Source organism: Gallus gallus, chromosome 3 (assembly GCF_016699485.2).
Source record: "Gallus gallus isolate bGalGal1 chromosome 3, bGalGal1.mat.broiler.GRCg7b, whole genome shotgun sequence".
In the NCBI taxonomy this organism is placed as follows: domain Eukaryota; kingdom Metazoa; phylum Chordata; class Aves; order Galliformes; family Phasianidae; genus Gallus; species Gallus gallus.
Window position 1 is genome coordinate 61,097,390 of NC_052534.1, and position 18,550 is coordinate 61,115,939.

General features: G+C 35.9%; 1 long non-coding RNA gene across 2 annotated transcripts in view; it reads left to right on the forward strand.

Moving 5' to 3' along the window:
* Positions 1 to 16,916, forward strand: part of LOC107053070 — a 56,431-nt gene extending 39,515 nt beyond the window's left edge. For both annotated transcript variants that reach the window (XR_001466018.4, XR_005858175.2), the window contains one exon: positions 15,549 to 16,916. This is a non-coding gene — a long non-coding RNA (uncharacterized LOC107053070). The remainder of the gene's footprint in view (positions 1 to 15,548) is intronic.
* The last annotated feature ends 1,634 nt before the right edge of the window (positions 16,917 to 18,550 follow it).

The window sequence follows — 18,550 nt, forward strand, 5'->3', positions numbered from 1 at the left end:
TCATTAGTTTTTGGCATTTAAATTTCCCATCCTCTTTGGTTTGCTTAGCCCAAGTGTTGGCATGTGATTAAAATAAGCTTAAATGCCAATTAAAAACTGTTTGAAGTGGATGCTTGCAACATTACAAGTATCAGGTGCTGTTTGTTAGACCTTATTGCCTATGACCGTAAGACTTATGGGAACACTCAGTGGGATTTTCATCTTTAATTTTAATTTTGTAGCCTGGCCACAACACTGCCAATTAATTTAGACTCATAAAAATTAAGACCTCTTTCAGTCCTTGGTTAGACTTATTTGGGGAAATCTTATTAAAACCACACTTCCACTGCTGAAATAAAATTGCTTACCAATTTCTGTATCTTAGACCAGTTTTTTCCTTAGGGAGAAGATAATCTAAAAAATACTATATTCTTGCTCCTTGGCTTAAGTCTATTTTCAACAGTTTTATTCTTAGAGAGAGCAAGTATACCACTGTGAAAAAGATTGGCAACAGTAAATACCAATGCTCTGGTGTTCAAGAAATTTTTCTTGTCTCCAACAAGGAGAATGACAATTTAGAATGAAGTTGGAAGGATACAGCTGATTCAGTAATTAAAAGGAGTGTGATTGTACCAGAAGCTACTCATGCTACTCATTAAAAATAATAATAATAATAATTGACTGAGGAAAAGAGTGTCTTGGCATTCAGATATCTTTCAAATATATATTTTTTCAAGGAATTCAGTGTAGCTGGCTGCAATATTGAAGATTCAAAAGGCTGAGATGAGTGGAAAGTATAAGGAACCACAGAAATAGCTTCTGAGCATATGTCTATACATGTTCCTGTTGCTAATTTTTTCGTGATGTTGCAGATAGAAGGGAGCATCTGCAAAACACACAAGAAGTAAAAAAAAGGCTGGTGCTGACAAGTTCACCCAAGACAATCAAGGATAAGTTATTGCTTTAACAACACAGCTCTAAATGTGGGGCAGGGCAGAGTTACATCACCTAAAGAGGAGCATCTGCAAGATTTTTCTTCTGAAAGCACAGATCCTAAAGTCATTTCTCCCAGAGTAGGTAGGTAGGTAGTTTTCCTCATGACTTGATGGCCCAGCATCCCTGGTGTATCTAGGTGAGTAATGTTCCAGGTATTCTTGAGGAAGTTGTAGAGACCATTTATCTTTAGCTTTTGTGAAAATCTTTGAAGTGAATAGGACCTGTGGGTTTGCCCACTCCCAGTAGGTCTGCAGCTGGCAGGTCATATGGCAATTTAGGAGTCTACTCATAACATTTCATTTGGACAATCTCTGCAATTAATGAGCCATATTCACAGCAGATATCAATCCTCACGTTTATATATCTCCATTTATCATCTCAGTCTTGTTTCTAGTTCAGATTTTCTCAATATTTTCTATCTCATTTCCAGGGGTGAGTGTATTGTTTGCAATCAGATTTGATATTTTTTACCAGTATGTCCTCTTTCACAGCTTATCTGTTGATTTTCCAGATAAATACTGAATGAAACAAGAAAACCTTACTTGTAAGTGAAAGTGAGTAGACTAGAAATGTAAAGAATAGCTGGGCTCAGTTAAAGGGCATTTGGTCTTCCCACTGCTATCTAGTTTTACTTTTCTCACACAGACTTGTTGCCACATGATTCATACACAAATAGTGAAGAGGGAAAGGGAAGGAAAGGAAAAACTAACTTGAATCTTATTGAAAGGCTTCAGGAAGTGACATATAGTGAAGTGACATGACTGCCAGAAAAGCTTTATTAAAGAGCCATTAAAATATATATAAAAATGTTCCAGTAAGAGTCACGGCCCCAGTCAGACTTTGTATACATTCTAAAAATTCTGGAATTCTTTTATTTCTTTAGTTTTTCACTGTAACCACTGCTTGACTTCAGTGCTGATCACCTACATACTTGCTCAAGAATAAGTATCTCAAACTTTATCTGAAGGGCTGCTTAAAAATGGATATCCACTTTGTTGATTTTATGCTATTTAGTAAATGCCATTTCATTTCTTGTCTAGCACAACTTCATCATAAGATTACCCAATCCAGCTTCTCATCTGGAAGTCTATTGCCACAGAGAGACCTATAATATTACCAGTAGGATTTGGAAAAAAGTTAAGACCATCTATCACTGTAAATGATTTGATTATGTTTACAGTCAAATATTTCTAAGCACAGCATTCATAGTGCAGAGAGTGGATTATGGTTTTCTGTGTTTCTTCCCCTCAGGGAGAATAATAAAAAATAATTTTGATAAGGGTAACCTTAAAACTCAGGTATATCAGAACAGAACCTGGTGGTATTACTTCTAAATATGTCTGTTGCTATCCATGTGCTGTTCTTAACACACTTATAAAAGTATGTTTTGAAATCCTTTTACTTGGAAAACTAACAGATCAGCCTGAGTAACCTTGCTATGAAGGTTTATTATGATGTTTCTGCCTCCAGCTGTCCACTCTATGCTCATGCCAGAAACTATTAAATGAAACCTTTTTAATTTTTATTTATTTATTTATTTATTGGCTGAAGCAGTTGAGGCAACTTCATATTTTTCCTAATTTCTTCTTGACAGTAGGATGATAACCTCTGGCCCAGCAGCAGACAAACAGCTAGGGGCTGTATGATCTTAAACTGATGTAGTGTGTAAAAGCCCCAGACTTGCAAAATTAGTATAGGTGTTTTCCACTGAGCCACTTTAATCTATTCCACAGAGAGAGTACTTTTCTACCCAGGCAGTTGAATAGTACTTTCTTTTCAGAAATTCCTTGAACAGTGAGTTGAGTTTTAACTTAAAACAAACTGTTATGGGCTTGTTTTGATTGACAAGCAGTGGAATAGGCTCCCCAGGGAGGTGGCTGAGTCACCCGTCTCTGAGTGTGTTTAAAAACTATTTGGATGTGGTGCTCAGGGACATGATTTAGTGGAGAGTTGTTAGAGTTAGGGTAGTATGGTTAGGTTGCTGTTGGACTTGATGATCTTTAAGGTCTTTTCCAACCTGAGCAGTACTATGATTCTATGATTCTACAAAACAGAGAAATCAGCAAAGTACTGAACCTGCCTGAATAGCGGTACTATTTATGAGTGTGATATGAACTCAGGCCAGGGTCTTTCACATTTTGAACAGCAGAAACAGGAAATCTGCCCTAAAACACATCCAAAGGACTTCTGATCACTGAATGAAAACAGCTCTTGCTGTAACCTACCCTGTCCAAACTTTATGAATTGCTATGAAACTGCACTACAGAAGAGGTATCAAAGTTACACAAAGGCATATCTTCACAAACAAACAAACAACAACAAAAAAAGTTTTTCTTTTTCCCTCATTCTTTTCATGCATTATTTATTTATTTATTTTGTTTAGTTTGCCACCTAGGGAATCATTCTTGCCCCTATCTATTCCATCACCCCAGGAAAAGATAGGGCATGGTGTTATTTGTCAAAACAAAACAGTAGGAATTTCAGTTTTACAAATTCATTGCAGTTCAGTTGTTGTTCTTTTGCATGTGGCTGAAGCAAAGGTGGAAAGACTATTACCATAGGAAAATACTTTAACTATCTGAAGGTAAGCTGCTCCCTGCCTCATGTGGGAAATAAACTCAGGGCAAAATCTTGAACTTAGTTGGAACCCCAGCTTTGTGGGAGTGTAAATGTACTTCACTGGGTTAACTCTGTTTTGATCCTTCAAAGGTTTTGATTGGCTCAGTATAGAAATGTTAAATTGTAATTGCTTTATATACCTAGAGTTACTGTTTACATGACATATTGAATCTGTTACAACGCAAATTGAAGGTGTGATTGCAGCTTGAACTAGAGTATGAGGAGTTTACATGTCATTTTCAGTCAATGTTAAAATCTATCCCTATACATATTCTTTGTAATCATTATCTCTCAATCTCCTTTTTGTTTAGTTTCAGTTTGTCTGTGCTAGTGTTGCCAAATGCAGCAAAAAGGAGGCAATTTGTTAGTCAAACCTTCCCTAAAGAAATTTAGTCTAGTCCAGACAGCAACACTGCATGAGATTCATCTCACCTAATTTTAACTATTTAATAGTTATGCAGCAAGTTGAACTAGTTAACTAATAATCACTGCAGAGGGATGACCATACTCAGAGAATGGATTGCCTTGGCGTGCATGTCTACAGTGAATCATTTGCTGTAGGTACCCATCTCTTTCTGTTGATTGCTGAGGAGCCTAGATGACTAGCTTAGATGCTGAACATAAGGAGCATGTTGGTAATAGGAGCTGGGTAAGATGAATCTGTCCAAATAGTTTTTATCTAGGCAAGACAAGTATGTCTCAAGGTATGTTGCATGTAGCCAGTGCTTTACATGCAATACGTACAAGAGAAATTGCTTTAAAAATTGTGAATACAAAGCATCTGATACTATCTTTGAGCCTTCTTTACTTTGGCTAGAGAACAGGACTCCTCTTATCTTTTGCTTCTCGCTATTTAGTATAATTAACCTTGAGCTGCCTTTCTTTTCCCAACCATCTTTAGGAACCATGCAGAACAGGGAATGATATCACTGCTCTTCATTTATGTTTATACAGTGCTCTGCAAGCCACAGAGAGACTTAAATACATGTTTAGACTATCAACAATTAATATTCTGGACCTTGTGCAGCTTGGTATCGTAGATGTCGATAAGAAGAGGACAGTCTTTGTCCCTAGAACTTAATGAGATTCAACAATAGATGGGTAAAATGCTCTAGAGTTGACCAAGATATTTAAAGGACTGGTCCTAAGGAGCACATTCATACTATGCCCAAAAATAATTTTGTTTGACTATTGTCAGTCTGGCTCAATTATGGTGACTCAGAGCATGAACAGATAGGAGCAACTCAGTGTTTGAAATGCCTGACTTTTCCAAACTCGTTAGACATCTAGTTTATTTCTATTCTGAGGAGTTGGGAGAAACAAACCAACTCCCCTACTCCAGCACGTAATGCTTCTATTCAGCAACAAGCAATATTTTCCCCATTTCTTCACTGATCTTTTGTCAACCTTTTCTATTTTTCTTCCAGCTAACTCAGATGCTGAACATGGGAAAGTTGATTTCTTTGTCAGATCTGAATATTTCTTCAGGAAAACTTCCTAATGCATGAAGGGATTAAATTTCAAAATGTCATTTTTTAGGCAGTTAACAAAGAGTCTTTTTTCTCTCCTTTTACTTGGAATAGCTTCTTAGATAAAAAGTCACAGAAGGGGGGTTAATTTTTACATGAAAAACTGCTACTTGTAGGTGACCTTTATATGCTTAACAATTTGAAAGAAATATTGAAACCTTTGACGCACTACACAATTGCCCTTCACTTGAAAATCATTGTAGATCACTCAACTGCCTTGTAGTCTTTGTGTTGTGATATTCTACTGTATGAAACTAAACAATCATGAAAGTAATGATTAGGCAAAAAGTTGCTATTTCATCCAGCAGTATAGTTATTGTAATAGTAGTCTATCTGAGACATGTGAGACTTTTAAAAAGAAGAGTAAAAAAAGAACTTTAAAGCAGCCAATGTCTGTTTCCACTGAGCTATTAAATCATATCTTATTTCAAACCAAGATACATGTTTAAATTTCCATCTAGTTTTAATCCAGTGGCTTTAAGCTAAGCTACTATCTGCTACTGAACTGGATCTGCTCTTGAATACTGTTCCAGTAATGTTTTTTCTTAATCATGCCAAGCCACTCGGCAAACTCAAGGGCACAGAAGTCTTTCTCCTGCCTTAGGTTCATAACTCTTTTTATTTTTCTCCTTTCACTGCTAGAATGATCTCCTTTAAATAATGCATTATAACTATAATATTACAGGATTATTAATATTAGTAGAATAACATCATACTGTTAAATGATTTATATTTAAACATTCAGTTAAATACTATACTGGCCTACACACCCAAAGGATTCATCATGTATCTACTTTTTGTTGGGGTTTTAGTTCAGTTCTTAGTCTTCATGTGTAGTGAAGATTGAGAGAGACAATTAAAGGCAACGTTTAGGTGGTTTGGCTTGATCTCCAGAGATGCCTTTGTTTTTCCATCAACTATACATCAAGTGTGTTACATGCCTTAACCAGGATGAATATAATTTAGTATAAATATATTTGATTTATACATATGAATATAAATTAAAATGCATTTTCACCTTGCGCTTTAGAATTCCCAAATCTGTGGATGCCAAACTTTGTAAACACAGCAATAAGATTTTTTTTCTTTTGAATCTGTATTTTCACATGTCAGTTACATCAGATATCAGTTAAAGAAAAAAAAAACAAAAACAAAAACAAACAAACAAGCAAAAACAAACAAATGGGTCAGTGACATGTAATATGTATATACATGCAGTATCTTGCAATGAGTTTATCTCCACAGCCTCTCTCCTTCAACTGCCATGCTTCTGATCCCCAATGGCCTGATCCCACTCCACTGCTGAACATGCTGTATTCTCACCTTCTTTGTAATAGCAGATAGCCCTAATAAACAGTCATGAAAGATACTGGTGTTTTCAGGAATCAGTAGCAGCAGCTGTATGGTCTGTGACAGTACTGTGAGCTCCTTTTTCCACTGTACACTACAGCCTCCACTTTTTTCTCTAATCAACATCAGTCATTTCTCATCTGCTTCCCTTCAGCCCCTCAGTGCAGGAAACATACATTAAGAAGTGGGAATTTCTAAACAGATGGGAAGCAGGTTGATCAGAACAGTAGGACAGCTGAATTTGGGGCTTTGATCTGTGAAACATTTTGGGGTTTAGTTTATTTTTGTTGTTGTTGTTGTTGTTTCTGTATTGAGTACTATAGAGAAGTACAAGGTCAATGTTTACAAAATGCTTCAAAATTTGGAATTCGTCTGCCCATTTTTCAGGCCTAAATCTCTTCTGTCCCTACATCTTCATTAGACCAAGGTTATTTTTTATAACTTTCCCTGTCCTAGAGTGAAGGATATCTAAATGTACAGTTCATGTTGAGTTTCTATCTAACCAAAACTTTTGTTTAATTCAGCCCTAGACTGCTTCAGAAAGCAGCAGTACAATTTTAAAGTCTGAGATAATGAAATAGTTTTCACAGTGTTGGACAAATGCGTTTTTCTGTTATCAGGTATTGATTAAATAAACACCTATTTACATGTAGATTACCAGCACAAGAACAAGATCTCGCAGTGCAGTGCATATCTGAAGAAAAAAAAAAAAAAAAAAGAAAAAGAAAAAGAAAAAGAAAAGAAAAGGAAGAGGTGAAATGAAGTTGCTGATGTGAGGACTTGTCCATCCCCATGTTATCTGGGATATTCAGAGCTTTTTTTTGTAGACCTCTATCTTGTAGGAATTTAGTTGAAATTCCATACAGAATATCTGATAAAACTGTCCTTGATATTAATCTATTTTTTTGCTATGCATCTGAAAAAAAATGAGTTTCTAAATAAGGGGAATCCTACCAAAATTCTTCATGGTAAAGACCTTTGCTTCTCAGATGAAAACACTGGCTTCCCCACCTGACTGGGGAGAAAAGCACAGCTTTTTGTTTCTTTGTAGTGTAGAACTGAGCAGATGAATAAGAATTTGTCCTCTTCTTTTGTTTTAGGTGCATGTAGACAGTAACAGTGGTAGATGGACATTCAAAAACGTTCCACTGTATTTTTAAATTTGCTTACAAATATGATCAAACTTATCTAGGTTTTTTTTAAAAATGTGGATTCTCCCTACTGAGCAACAGATTTCCCTAATCCCTCAAATAACTCTATTCTGGAGCAAATAAACTTTAGCTATAAAACTTTCAGAATACAGTCCTGTGATATATATTTCTCTTTACTTTCCTGGTGGTACAGTCAGGATCAAGCTAGGGCCTTGATCAAACCACCATAACACTGCTGCCAAAGTATCCGGTCATTTTCCATCTAACTCAAAACATTCTGTCACACTAGAAAAGAAAAGCTTACTACTAAACACTGGGAGGCCCAAAATATTCCAACCCAATGGATTATGGATTTCTCTGTGTCACTTATCTTAGCGTTTCAGTGCAGTAACATATGTTCCCATACAATTTTGTAATGTGCCCCATATGTTTGCTTTCCCTGATAAAAACTAAGATGGCAACAAATTATCCACAGCACTAACACATAAATTTTGTGGGCTTTTTTTAGTCCTGAGTTTAGATTAATTTCTTTTACATTTTATACTCTGCCAGGTAAGTGCTCTGCAATGAATGCCCTTATTTCATGAGAAATTTTTAACAGCTCTTCAGTGAATGAATGTACATGAATGTTCATAAGTATCAAGAGTCACAACATAATTACTTTATTTTTAAAGCTGGTCATCCAATTTACAACAAACAAACAAACAAACAAGCAGAACAAAACAAAAAACAACAACAAAACTAGACAATATGTAAAACTTTAAAAATGATTCACCTTCATTCTGCAAAACATAAACAAACTGAAAATCTAATTCTTCCTAGCAAGCAGACCTTTGCCAGAGAGAGATTTGGCCAAAATAAAGATTTGAGCCTGAGCTTTAAACATGGAAATGAATTTAAATGTCCACTGACAAAATTCTGACACGATTTGCGACAAACAGAAAAACTGAAAGCAGTGAGGAAAGCTCAGGGACACCCAAGTCACGACTCTCTCCACCTCTATGTGTGTCTACACATATAAGTGTCTATGTTTGCATGTGAAAATAACTATGAAGTTACATTCTTGGACAGGGCTTCTGACTGCATAATGTTTTAATCTTAATGTGGCCTAACTAACTAAAAACATTTGGAGCAGTGACATAGCTGTGACATTCTTTCTTTTGAGTAACTAAAGACTAACTGAAGACTAAGATGATCTTTCTAAGTGATATGCTGTGTAGCAGAAGGCTTTATTGTCTGTTTCATGGGTGTTGTTTTTATTTTCATTGCATGCAGCACATTTGTTAGAACACATACTAGAAATTTTGATAATTGCAAATTATGGCACAGATAATCTCCTTTGGTGTATTTGGAAAAACTAACTTAAAATCTTTTAAAAATATGTTAAAAAGATGAACTCAAATTCTATTATGCTCCTATGTGGACACTTGATCTGAGAATTAAATGTCCTCCATTCAGTTTAACTTAAGACACTTCCTAAATTGATTTGCACTAAGGTTACCAGGTCACTATAAGGACATCTATAAAGGGAGTTAAAGCAGATCATCAATTCTATACAGGAAACCAGTTCAGCATATTTTCAACTGTAAGCATACTCCTAGCAGGTCAAACTCTTTACCTACCTATGTTCTGAAAATCAAGTAAAATAAGGATTAATATGGAAGTTTCAATCCAGATGATAAATTTTAGATGTTTATGAAAGATTATTTTCCTATGTATTTTCTAGATGCTGGGTTTGTTGTCTACTCCCTGCGCTGCAGGCAAGAGAAGACAGAGTTAGCTATGAATTTTCACAGCGTTTGTGGAATGAATCCAGTGTGTAAATGCTGCTTAACTCATTTGCACATTTTGTTGTTGCTGCTGTTTGCTTATATGAATAGTCAACAAACCCTTTACAGGCCATGTTCCTTCTTGTGCAGTTTAGCACAACTTACTATGCCTGCTGACTTTCCCTGGGACCTATTGCTTCCTGATCTCTGCTATCAGATTAGATTTATGACATGGGTAAAGAGCAGCTTGGATTGACTTAAAGCTTATTGTTTATTGACCATTAAATTTTCTCAAATGATTTCTAGCAGCATAGAACATCATATAGAAGATTGGGATTGCCCAAGGCCTTTGTTTCCTGTGGAAATTATCATACTTTTGAAGACCTAACAGTTTTCTGGTTCACTGTGCTGAAGAGATAAGATATTTTATGGCTCTGCCAGGATTTTCCTCATTGAAACATGTACCTGAAAGTATAACAAGTAGATAAAATATTTTTCTAAGAAATGCTAAACCAAAAGTAAAAGAAACCAAAAGATATAGATGAATATTTTCTGCTTTGAGTTCTGCAGTCCTTGGAGGCTGTGCATCAGACTCAGTGAAGGCAAGGTTGATGGACGCAACAGAGTTAGAACACAATTTTGTCTTTGTGCTTGTTTCATGCTTACTGCAAAAGGGCACAATGGCCATTATTTTTTAGTGAGGGAGTGGGTGTTTGGACCTTGCAAAAGATTCTCCTGGAAGAGTTTTCCTGAAAGAAAAAGAACGACTTGTCTGCAAATAAGACAAATTTCCTGTCAAGAACATCAAAACTTTCTGGTAAAAGCAAGACTTGTTTCTACTCTTTTCTTTTGGATTTTTGCTTCAACTTCTTTCTCTAGTTAAAGACTTATTTTTTCAGTGACTTGGTGTGGTTTTGATAGCATAGTTATGCACATTCTTTATACTGAAACCAAAGCTTAAACCCAAAATCTGGAAAGTGATCTTATGTTTCTGCACTGACACAGACTTAAATTTAGAATATGTCTACTTTAAAATTAAGGTTGCAAACATAATGTATGTCGATTAGTTTTCCACTTAGCTAGTCTTTCATGGCGTGTATCAAACAGTGCAATTTAAACCTTAGTAAGGGGATAAAAATGACTTTGACTCAGAGGAACACCAGAATACATCAATGCTTTGAGTTTTCAAAACTGAGCTGTTTTGAGAAACAAGCTTTTCAGTGTGATTCCTGGTATTTCTGCTTTAGTTTGCTCTAGAGATACTGTAGCACCATCACTGGAAATAATAGAGAACTTGTCAAAACTACCCTGGGCAGGCCTAAAGAATTCTACAGCACTGGAAAAGAAAGTAGAGAGAGAAAGCAGAGACTTTAAAAGGCAGAAAATGGGCCAAGAGAGGTCCTCTAGAGACAAAGATTTTTGGTAGCAGTGAGCAGCATTATCAAAAGCAGTCAAGGGACTTCAAAATATAAACACTAAGCTGAGTTAGAAAAAGTTACTTAGTTCTTTCTGAGTACTTCCATATTTACACTTACACTGGAAAAAAAAAACAATAAATAGAACATTAAAAGTGAATTGAAATTAGAAATAGTTTCAGTCAGGTTAAATTCCAGTTTAGTAGCTATTCAGTCTTAAAACCACACTGGCTGGTCTTAAAGATCGTCTGTTAGCATTTGTCTTCAAAGTAAGGTAAGAAATAGGCAAATGTCTTGTTTATTAATGGTTTATTCCCACTTGACTGAGTTTACTCCCGATGCCGTGTGAGTTAATGCCATGACTTTTTTTCACTAAACAAGCATGCAAAAGTTGATCTCATGAGGCAGATATTCTTACCATAGATGGATACTTTTTTCATGAGATCTTACATCAGGTTTAATGGCAAGAATCAAAGTACATGCTTTCAAAAAAAATGAGTATAATAGAAATTGAACCAGTTCCTGAATTTTAATATTTCGTCTTCCACTAGTTTATACTTCACCTTATAAAAGCAACTCAAAACTGGTGCTGGTTTTGCCATAACTGTAATGTTTCAGAAGCTGCTTGACAGGCATTTTAGAAATCTTAGTGATCTCTGGTAGAAAGGCTGAACATATATATGCACACTCAGGGGATTCTCTATCCGTGTTAAATCTGTGTTAGTGTTTATACACAGTAAGTTGCTTCCTACTAACACATATCCTTTCATTGTGAAAACTCATCTATAAGAAAGTGAGTTTCTGTTCTGTTCTGTTTCTCTATGCTTCAGAAGAGGTTGTTGGGAAACCTGTAATACAATAACTGTGCCAAAAAGTATCTTTAGGGAGGACACCCCTTATGGCTGGAGAAAGTCCTTTGCTGGCATCCACATAGTGAACACAATAATTGTCTATACTACCAGAATGACTTCTTTCTGCAATATGAACCATAGTTTACTCAGCTTTTTGCAGGCACAGCTATACTGTATAGTAATATTACTTTTTCACTTTCTTAGTTCTTATGCTTGATAATATTTTCAAGCCTGTTTATCCTTTTGCCATAATCTTACATCCTTCTCTTGTCAACCATCCTGTTGCTTGAACTAGGACTCTTAAGTGCTCTGGAACACTTTTGCCCTGTGCCAAATGTCACTGTGGGAAAAAAGAACATAAGACTCTACAAATGCCAGTAACACAAACAGAGTCATGAAGATAATCACAGTATCTCAGTTCTTGAGGGAAACATCACTTATAAGTAGAACAAACCCAGTGTTATTTGTTTTTTCCCCCTTTTATGGAAAGACCTATTGCTGTATGCACTATAATTATGTAAGTATAAAGATTTTTTTTTCCCTTCTTTCTACTTACTTTATTTGGGTAGGGATCTATCCCAAAGCAACAGGTCCTGAATGTAAACAGAACTGAGATGTAGGGTTATTCTACCATCTTGGGTAAATAATAATATTCCCACAGCACAATTTACAACCTGTTTTCATTAAAGCATCAGATCTCATACAATGAGGTAAATCTAGTTCATTTACTGACCATAAACAAAGGCATAATTATGGTTGCGTCACAATCAGTCTTTGAATCATTTGGTGGATTTGGATGTACATACCACCTCATAAGACATGGAGCATGTCATTACAGAGCACTTATTAAAAAGCCTTTGTCTTGAAATACAGAGAGATTGCACAGGGATACAAGTTTTATAAAACTGAATGAAAGTAAATATTCATTTGCATTTTCCTATGCATGTTTGTTGTTTGGAATTTTCTCCATCTAACTGTTTATAATGTCTAAGATAGGAGAAATGTTTTAGTGGGCTTGGGAAGGATATTTCTTTACAGGTTACATGAAATAAACAACATAGTAATGGCATCATTTCTTTCTGGACAAAACAAAAGAAGAAACATGTGATAAGTGTTACATAAATGAAACTACGCGTTCCCAAGTGAAGTTAATTTTATCTCTTAGGTTTTCCACTTGAAGGCATAAGATTTTTTATGTGCAGATGCCCCCTCAATCTGCAATTATCTTATCTTCAAACAAACAAGGGGCAGATTTCTAAATAAAATAATGGGGTTTTTTTTACACCATTCTGGTGATGGTGATGGTAGGAGACTTAAAATAAAATGCAAATATCCATTTAAAGAATTTTACACAACTGGAATGGTTTAAGCATTAAATGTTTATCAGCTGCAGATCAGGCGGAAATTTCAATTCTTATCACAGGCTAAAGTGGATATCCATTTTGATTCTTCACACTTCTCCCCAAGGGTCTGGTAACTAAGGCCAAGTTTATTCTTGGATTTCTTTGCTTATACACTGACTTATAAGCAAGACATTCCTAGTGTGGGTGCAGTTAGCCTGGCTTTGTTCTTCCATAGAAACACACCCTTCCCAAAACAAAGAGACATGCAGTTTGCTGGTATAACTGTCTGAGCATTAAGTGCTTCTGTCAGCACAGTTATGCCAGCCAGGGATCAAACCAACACACATTTGGCAAAAGTCTGCAGGGGAGAGAGAGCCTAGGAATGGCTTGTTATGGTCCCTATGCTGAGAACTGTGCATAGTAATTAGCCATTGGGAAGAGGAATTAAATATATGTGGTGTTATTTCAGATAATTCCTTGCTCCATTTCAATATCCAGTGCCCTTCCCAAATGACTCGCTCAGAATAATAAAATAAGTGCATTATATTTTATCTGATGCCTCGTCTACTATTCTCAGCCACCTCCCTATCTTATAGTCTTTCATCCATATGATTCATCTTCTTTCCCTTAAAGAAGCAAACATGTCAGGACATTCATGATATAATAGAGAAAAAAAGGAGCTATTGAATTTATTTGTTCTCTTTCCTAGTCTTTGTGCTGGGCAAAAAAAACCCAGCCCAACCCAATCCAAACCAAACCAAACCAAACCAAACCAAACCAAACCAAACCAAACCAAAACAAAAAGGTGAGCAATTGTTCATTATAAAGGAAAAACCTGGATGAAAAAATTTCTATTCCTCAAACTGAATCAGATTGGAGACTTTTGGAAACTCAGCAAAATTTGATTTAGAAGACCATTTTCTTCTTTCTAGTTGCAGTTCAGATAAGTTGTACTTGTTTATGAATAGCCATACTGATGAAGTAAACTACATAGGAAGCCATTGTGTTTGAAAGCACACAGGCTCATAGAAACAAAACAGAAAAGCCTAAGGAGCTTACAATCTGAATGGAATATCAGAAACCATACAGATGAAAACAGACAGAGCAGAACACTTGTTATCAAGTGTTCTTGCAACGTCAGAAGAGCTATAAGGGAAACTGTCTTGTGAAAGGAGATCAAAAGGCTTGTTTTGTCCATCAAAGTTAAAGGAGAGTGTACTATTCGCAGATGTATTTTGAAAATGGGTAAATATCAGGAAAAGAGAAGAACTGTTAAATTTAAGGATATATAAAAGAAAAATGAACAGAGTTTCACCCTGAAACAAATCATCTGAAGGATTCATATCTGTTGGAAGTATAAAAATAGCTTTCTAACATGAGGGTAGGAACCTAAATCACTTCAAGATGGAGGATAAGGCATTCATAGGAGAGGTTTTATGACAGGATAGGAAGGGTCTCAGAGTAGACTGACATGGGATTCTGGTTGTTCAACATTATAATGTCTGCAGGAGTGGCTGAAAGAAGTCTTGGTTGTGGTTTGTTGACATTGTTTACACAATATTCACACTGTACTTAACTAACACTTCTTCTGGGCATCTGCCAGGTAAGTGCAGGAACAAGGAAGAATGTCTTCTCTTTTCAATGCAAAATATAGCTTCTGGGAGATATGAGGTTTTACTTTCTTCTAAATATGCCAGTGATCAGTGGGAAGTCAAGATAGTTAGATGGTTTTGTCTCATGTATCTTAATCATGTTCTCAAAGCTAAAATCAGTCAAATTTCAGGATTTGTACTATATTCCCTATTAAACCACTAATGGACCACAAATGGCAAGGACTATCCAAGGTTTGAGATTTTGATGTGGGAATTGTCCTCCCTGTCACAATCTCATCTAACAGCCTTCATGTCTATGGCAGGGACCTCAGATACTGTGTTTTCTCTGCTTTTGTTTGGTTCCATCCTTTGTGACAGGATAGTTTTGATGGACTTTCTTGTGTGGACACTTAATAATATTCCAAGGATTTCAAGTTGTTTTGTGATTTCCTGTATTTGGGACTGAATAGACCAGAGCTCCCTGGAGTCCGAGTTGAATGTCGAATACTTCTCTGCCTGCAACTGCAGAGTATGTTTTTAGGATCCGCAAAAAGACAATGAGGTAACTCTGTGGATGCTTGTTAACATGGAGGAAGTGAGCATGGGGGAAGGGCATATGACAGATAACTCCAGTGACTCTACATAAGATGAGGGATTTACCTGATTGACAAACAAATGGAAACTAAAAGGAGAACAAAACTTAATGGGGCTATTAAGCTGAGGGCAGATCAGTTGCTAGCTAAGGGGTATAAAGTCTCCTGTGGTCCTGGAAGTAGAGCTTTCTTAATCCACCTGTAAGTAAAAAGTTCTACCATCTACTAATAAAACCCCTTACAGGAAAAAGAAAAAAAAAAAAAAAGTAAGGTATATAATTCCACTAAATCTTTCAGTTTGAGTAAAACATTGTTTCCTTGTTTCTTATTTTATTACTATTTTTTTTTTTTTTTTAATTAGGAAAATTTCTGTTATAGCTATCTGTGACATTGCTTACTTGAGGTGAACAACTGGCTGGATTTCAAAGAGGGCGTTGCTGAATTGCCATTGGACACAGGAAGGCACTGTTGTGCCCTGGCATCCAGATAGTATTCACCCAGACTCTCTGGGATTCAACAGCTGTTTTCCAACACAAGCTCTTCCAAACAAAGCAGTCTGGCTGAATACACCATCACTCCTAGATCAGAAACTTCCCATCTAGATCTTACTTCAGAGCCAGATCAGAAGAAGAGTATTGTTTCTGTGTATCTTATGCAGGCTTATCCTTACCCAACTCCTGATGAATTCACAAAAAGCAGTTAGGAAATTAGCTACTAAAATCTCCTCTCAAGCAAGGAGTGAAATATGGGTCTGTTTGCAGAATACTATATTTTGTTCCCATTTTAGTTTATTGTAGCGTGTTATCTAATTGCAGAAGTTCTCAGTTTTCAAATGAAAGTCTCTCTCTTACTTGAATTCTGCTAAGTACATTATTTCAAATATAACTTGTCATACTGAGAAAAAGAGATTAAGCTGTGAGTAAAAGAGATGAGCTGTGAACTGAAAAACCAATTCCTGCCTTTTAGCAGTCTTAAATCAGTATCTTTCAATTTCATTCTTCTTTTCTGGTAAAAGAAACAAAACTGTGTTGACTTTGTCTTTGATATTCATCTCTTGATCTAATCTCCAGATTTCCCATAAAATAATTGTTATATATAATGTTAGATCCTGAAATTTGGATATCTCATTACTTGTGTGACAAAGAATTTGTTTATTTTATACGTTAAAAAAGTAAAAAAAAAAAAAAAAAAAAGGTATTATGAAAACTGAAAGGAAGATGCATAAAGCTATGTTATGGCCATTGTATAAGAATGTCCTAGAATAATGCTTTTCTTCCAAGTTCTTGTGATGAATTCAAATACAAGAACTGATGTTTAAGAAGAGCTTTCAGGACTGGAAGCCCCAACTTGCAGAATGAATTACAGGTAACCACTGGAATCTCTACAGCTATTAGAAATCACCAATGCATGCAAGAAAAACAGCTGATTCCCATACTGAACTTTAATAACAATTAAAAACAACGACAACAACAACAACAACAGCAACAAAAATAAAACATGAAAGCCATGGATCTGGTTAACCTAACTCCCATCTGAAAGGCAATATTAATTCTCTACACTGGACACAGAGATTTACTGTGATTCATGTAATTGCCACCATATAGTAATATTGTATCATGACCTTACTACACATTTCTCAACAAATTACTCCCAATTTTTCACTCATTTTCATTGACAACTGAAATGTTTCCTTTCATGTTATTAGAAATAAAAACTTCCATCTCTCTTGAAAAGATTCTCATGTGTTTTTCTTCAGAGACCAACAGTTATTGTTTATGACCTTTGGTTTTCATCATTTGGGAAACTTCATGAATTTTTAAGTAAACCTTGTGTAAATTTTCCATTCTCGGAGCCTGAACTTTTGTTTTAGCAGCAGCTGTTACTTACTCCTAAAGATATTTTACCTTAAGCCTCTAACTTCATGTGGAGAATATAATCAATCAGCCTGCTAGCTTTCAACCTATCATTATGGCCTTTCGCTGAGGAATGGTGTCTTCTGAAACTTCTGGAATGTAGCTCAAGTCCTTTCTGCTACCCACTCCTGGCCATAAGAGCTCAGTATTGACTCAATGATAGGGTTTCATACTGCACTGCAAACCATTTTTCTTACAAGAAATTCAGCCAAATTACAGAAAGAGAAAATAAAATGTTATCTGTAAGTGCAGCCCTGTCTGAAAAGAGCATATCCCAAAATTAGCAATACGACTGCATGCCAACAGAAGCATGTGGTTATAGACTGCACTTTGAGGGAACCAAAGTTCCACCACAGACTTTCTGTGTAATTTGGGAAAGTTACCCTTTAATCTCTTTGTGTCTCAATTCTCTGTCTTTAAGGAATGAACCATGATACTTCAATTGTCTTGCCTTTGTAGCTTTTGTGGTAGAGACTGTCTCTAGCTGATAGCATTGCACTTAGTACAACAGAGCTATTGGGTTTCTCTAGGGATTTCTACAATAAGTATATTATACATTTGTCCTCATGATTGTTCCTTGCTGGATATCCAGAATATGGGGCTTTAAAGATCCATAAGAATGCTTCATGTCAGTGATTCTGAAGTTTGTTTTTAAAAAATGTTTGCAAGAAAAGCTTTAAGTGAAAAGATAGGGATGGGATTGAGAGAGATTTTCCAGTTTACTGTACAGGTAGATTTCTGTCACCGTCTCTGTTTGTGAATTTCCTCCAATTTTCTGATTGTTCTTTTGCAGGAGCTAGAGAGTCCTCTCATTTGAAAGTCTCATTGTAAAGGGAAGGGCTGGAGGCTAATAACAGCGTCTTGAGGTCCCTGCTGTGAGGGCTCTCAAGAGGGAGGAAAATTCAGAGGGAATCATTTTAATGAACTTCAAATGTTTTCAGTGTTGACATTTACTTGAAAGCTGGTTTCCTTGATTCCTTTTATAGTCATTACAGACAAACAGACACTTCCAAGATGAGATTCATTTGCTCTATTTAAGATTACTATTTCAGGGTGTGATAAATCATCTCCTAGAGTTTCCTATTTCTTTTCATTGACTACAAAGGGAGTCCAAACAATTACCTCATGTGTGGACTTCTACCCTGTAGATCTGGACTTCAACAGCTTCCTACAGCCTTGACTATGATTTTCAAAAAAAGCCATTAGCATTGTCTCCATAGTATTTTTCCTCAGTGGAGAAACTAAAGAATAATGATCATAGAATCATATGTAGGTCACTCTGAATGTAGTGTTTCCTATTTATTTTCATAAAAATTACAATTGGTATAAAGAGCACAATGACACTATTTGAGAGAGAAAATTCTCAGCACTATTTTTCAACATAGTCACAAGTGTTAGCTATGCATTTTCACCAACAACGAACAAGAATCTCCATTCCACGCTCCTAAAA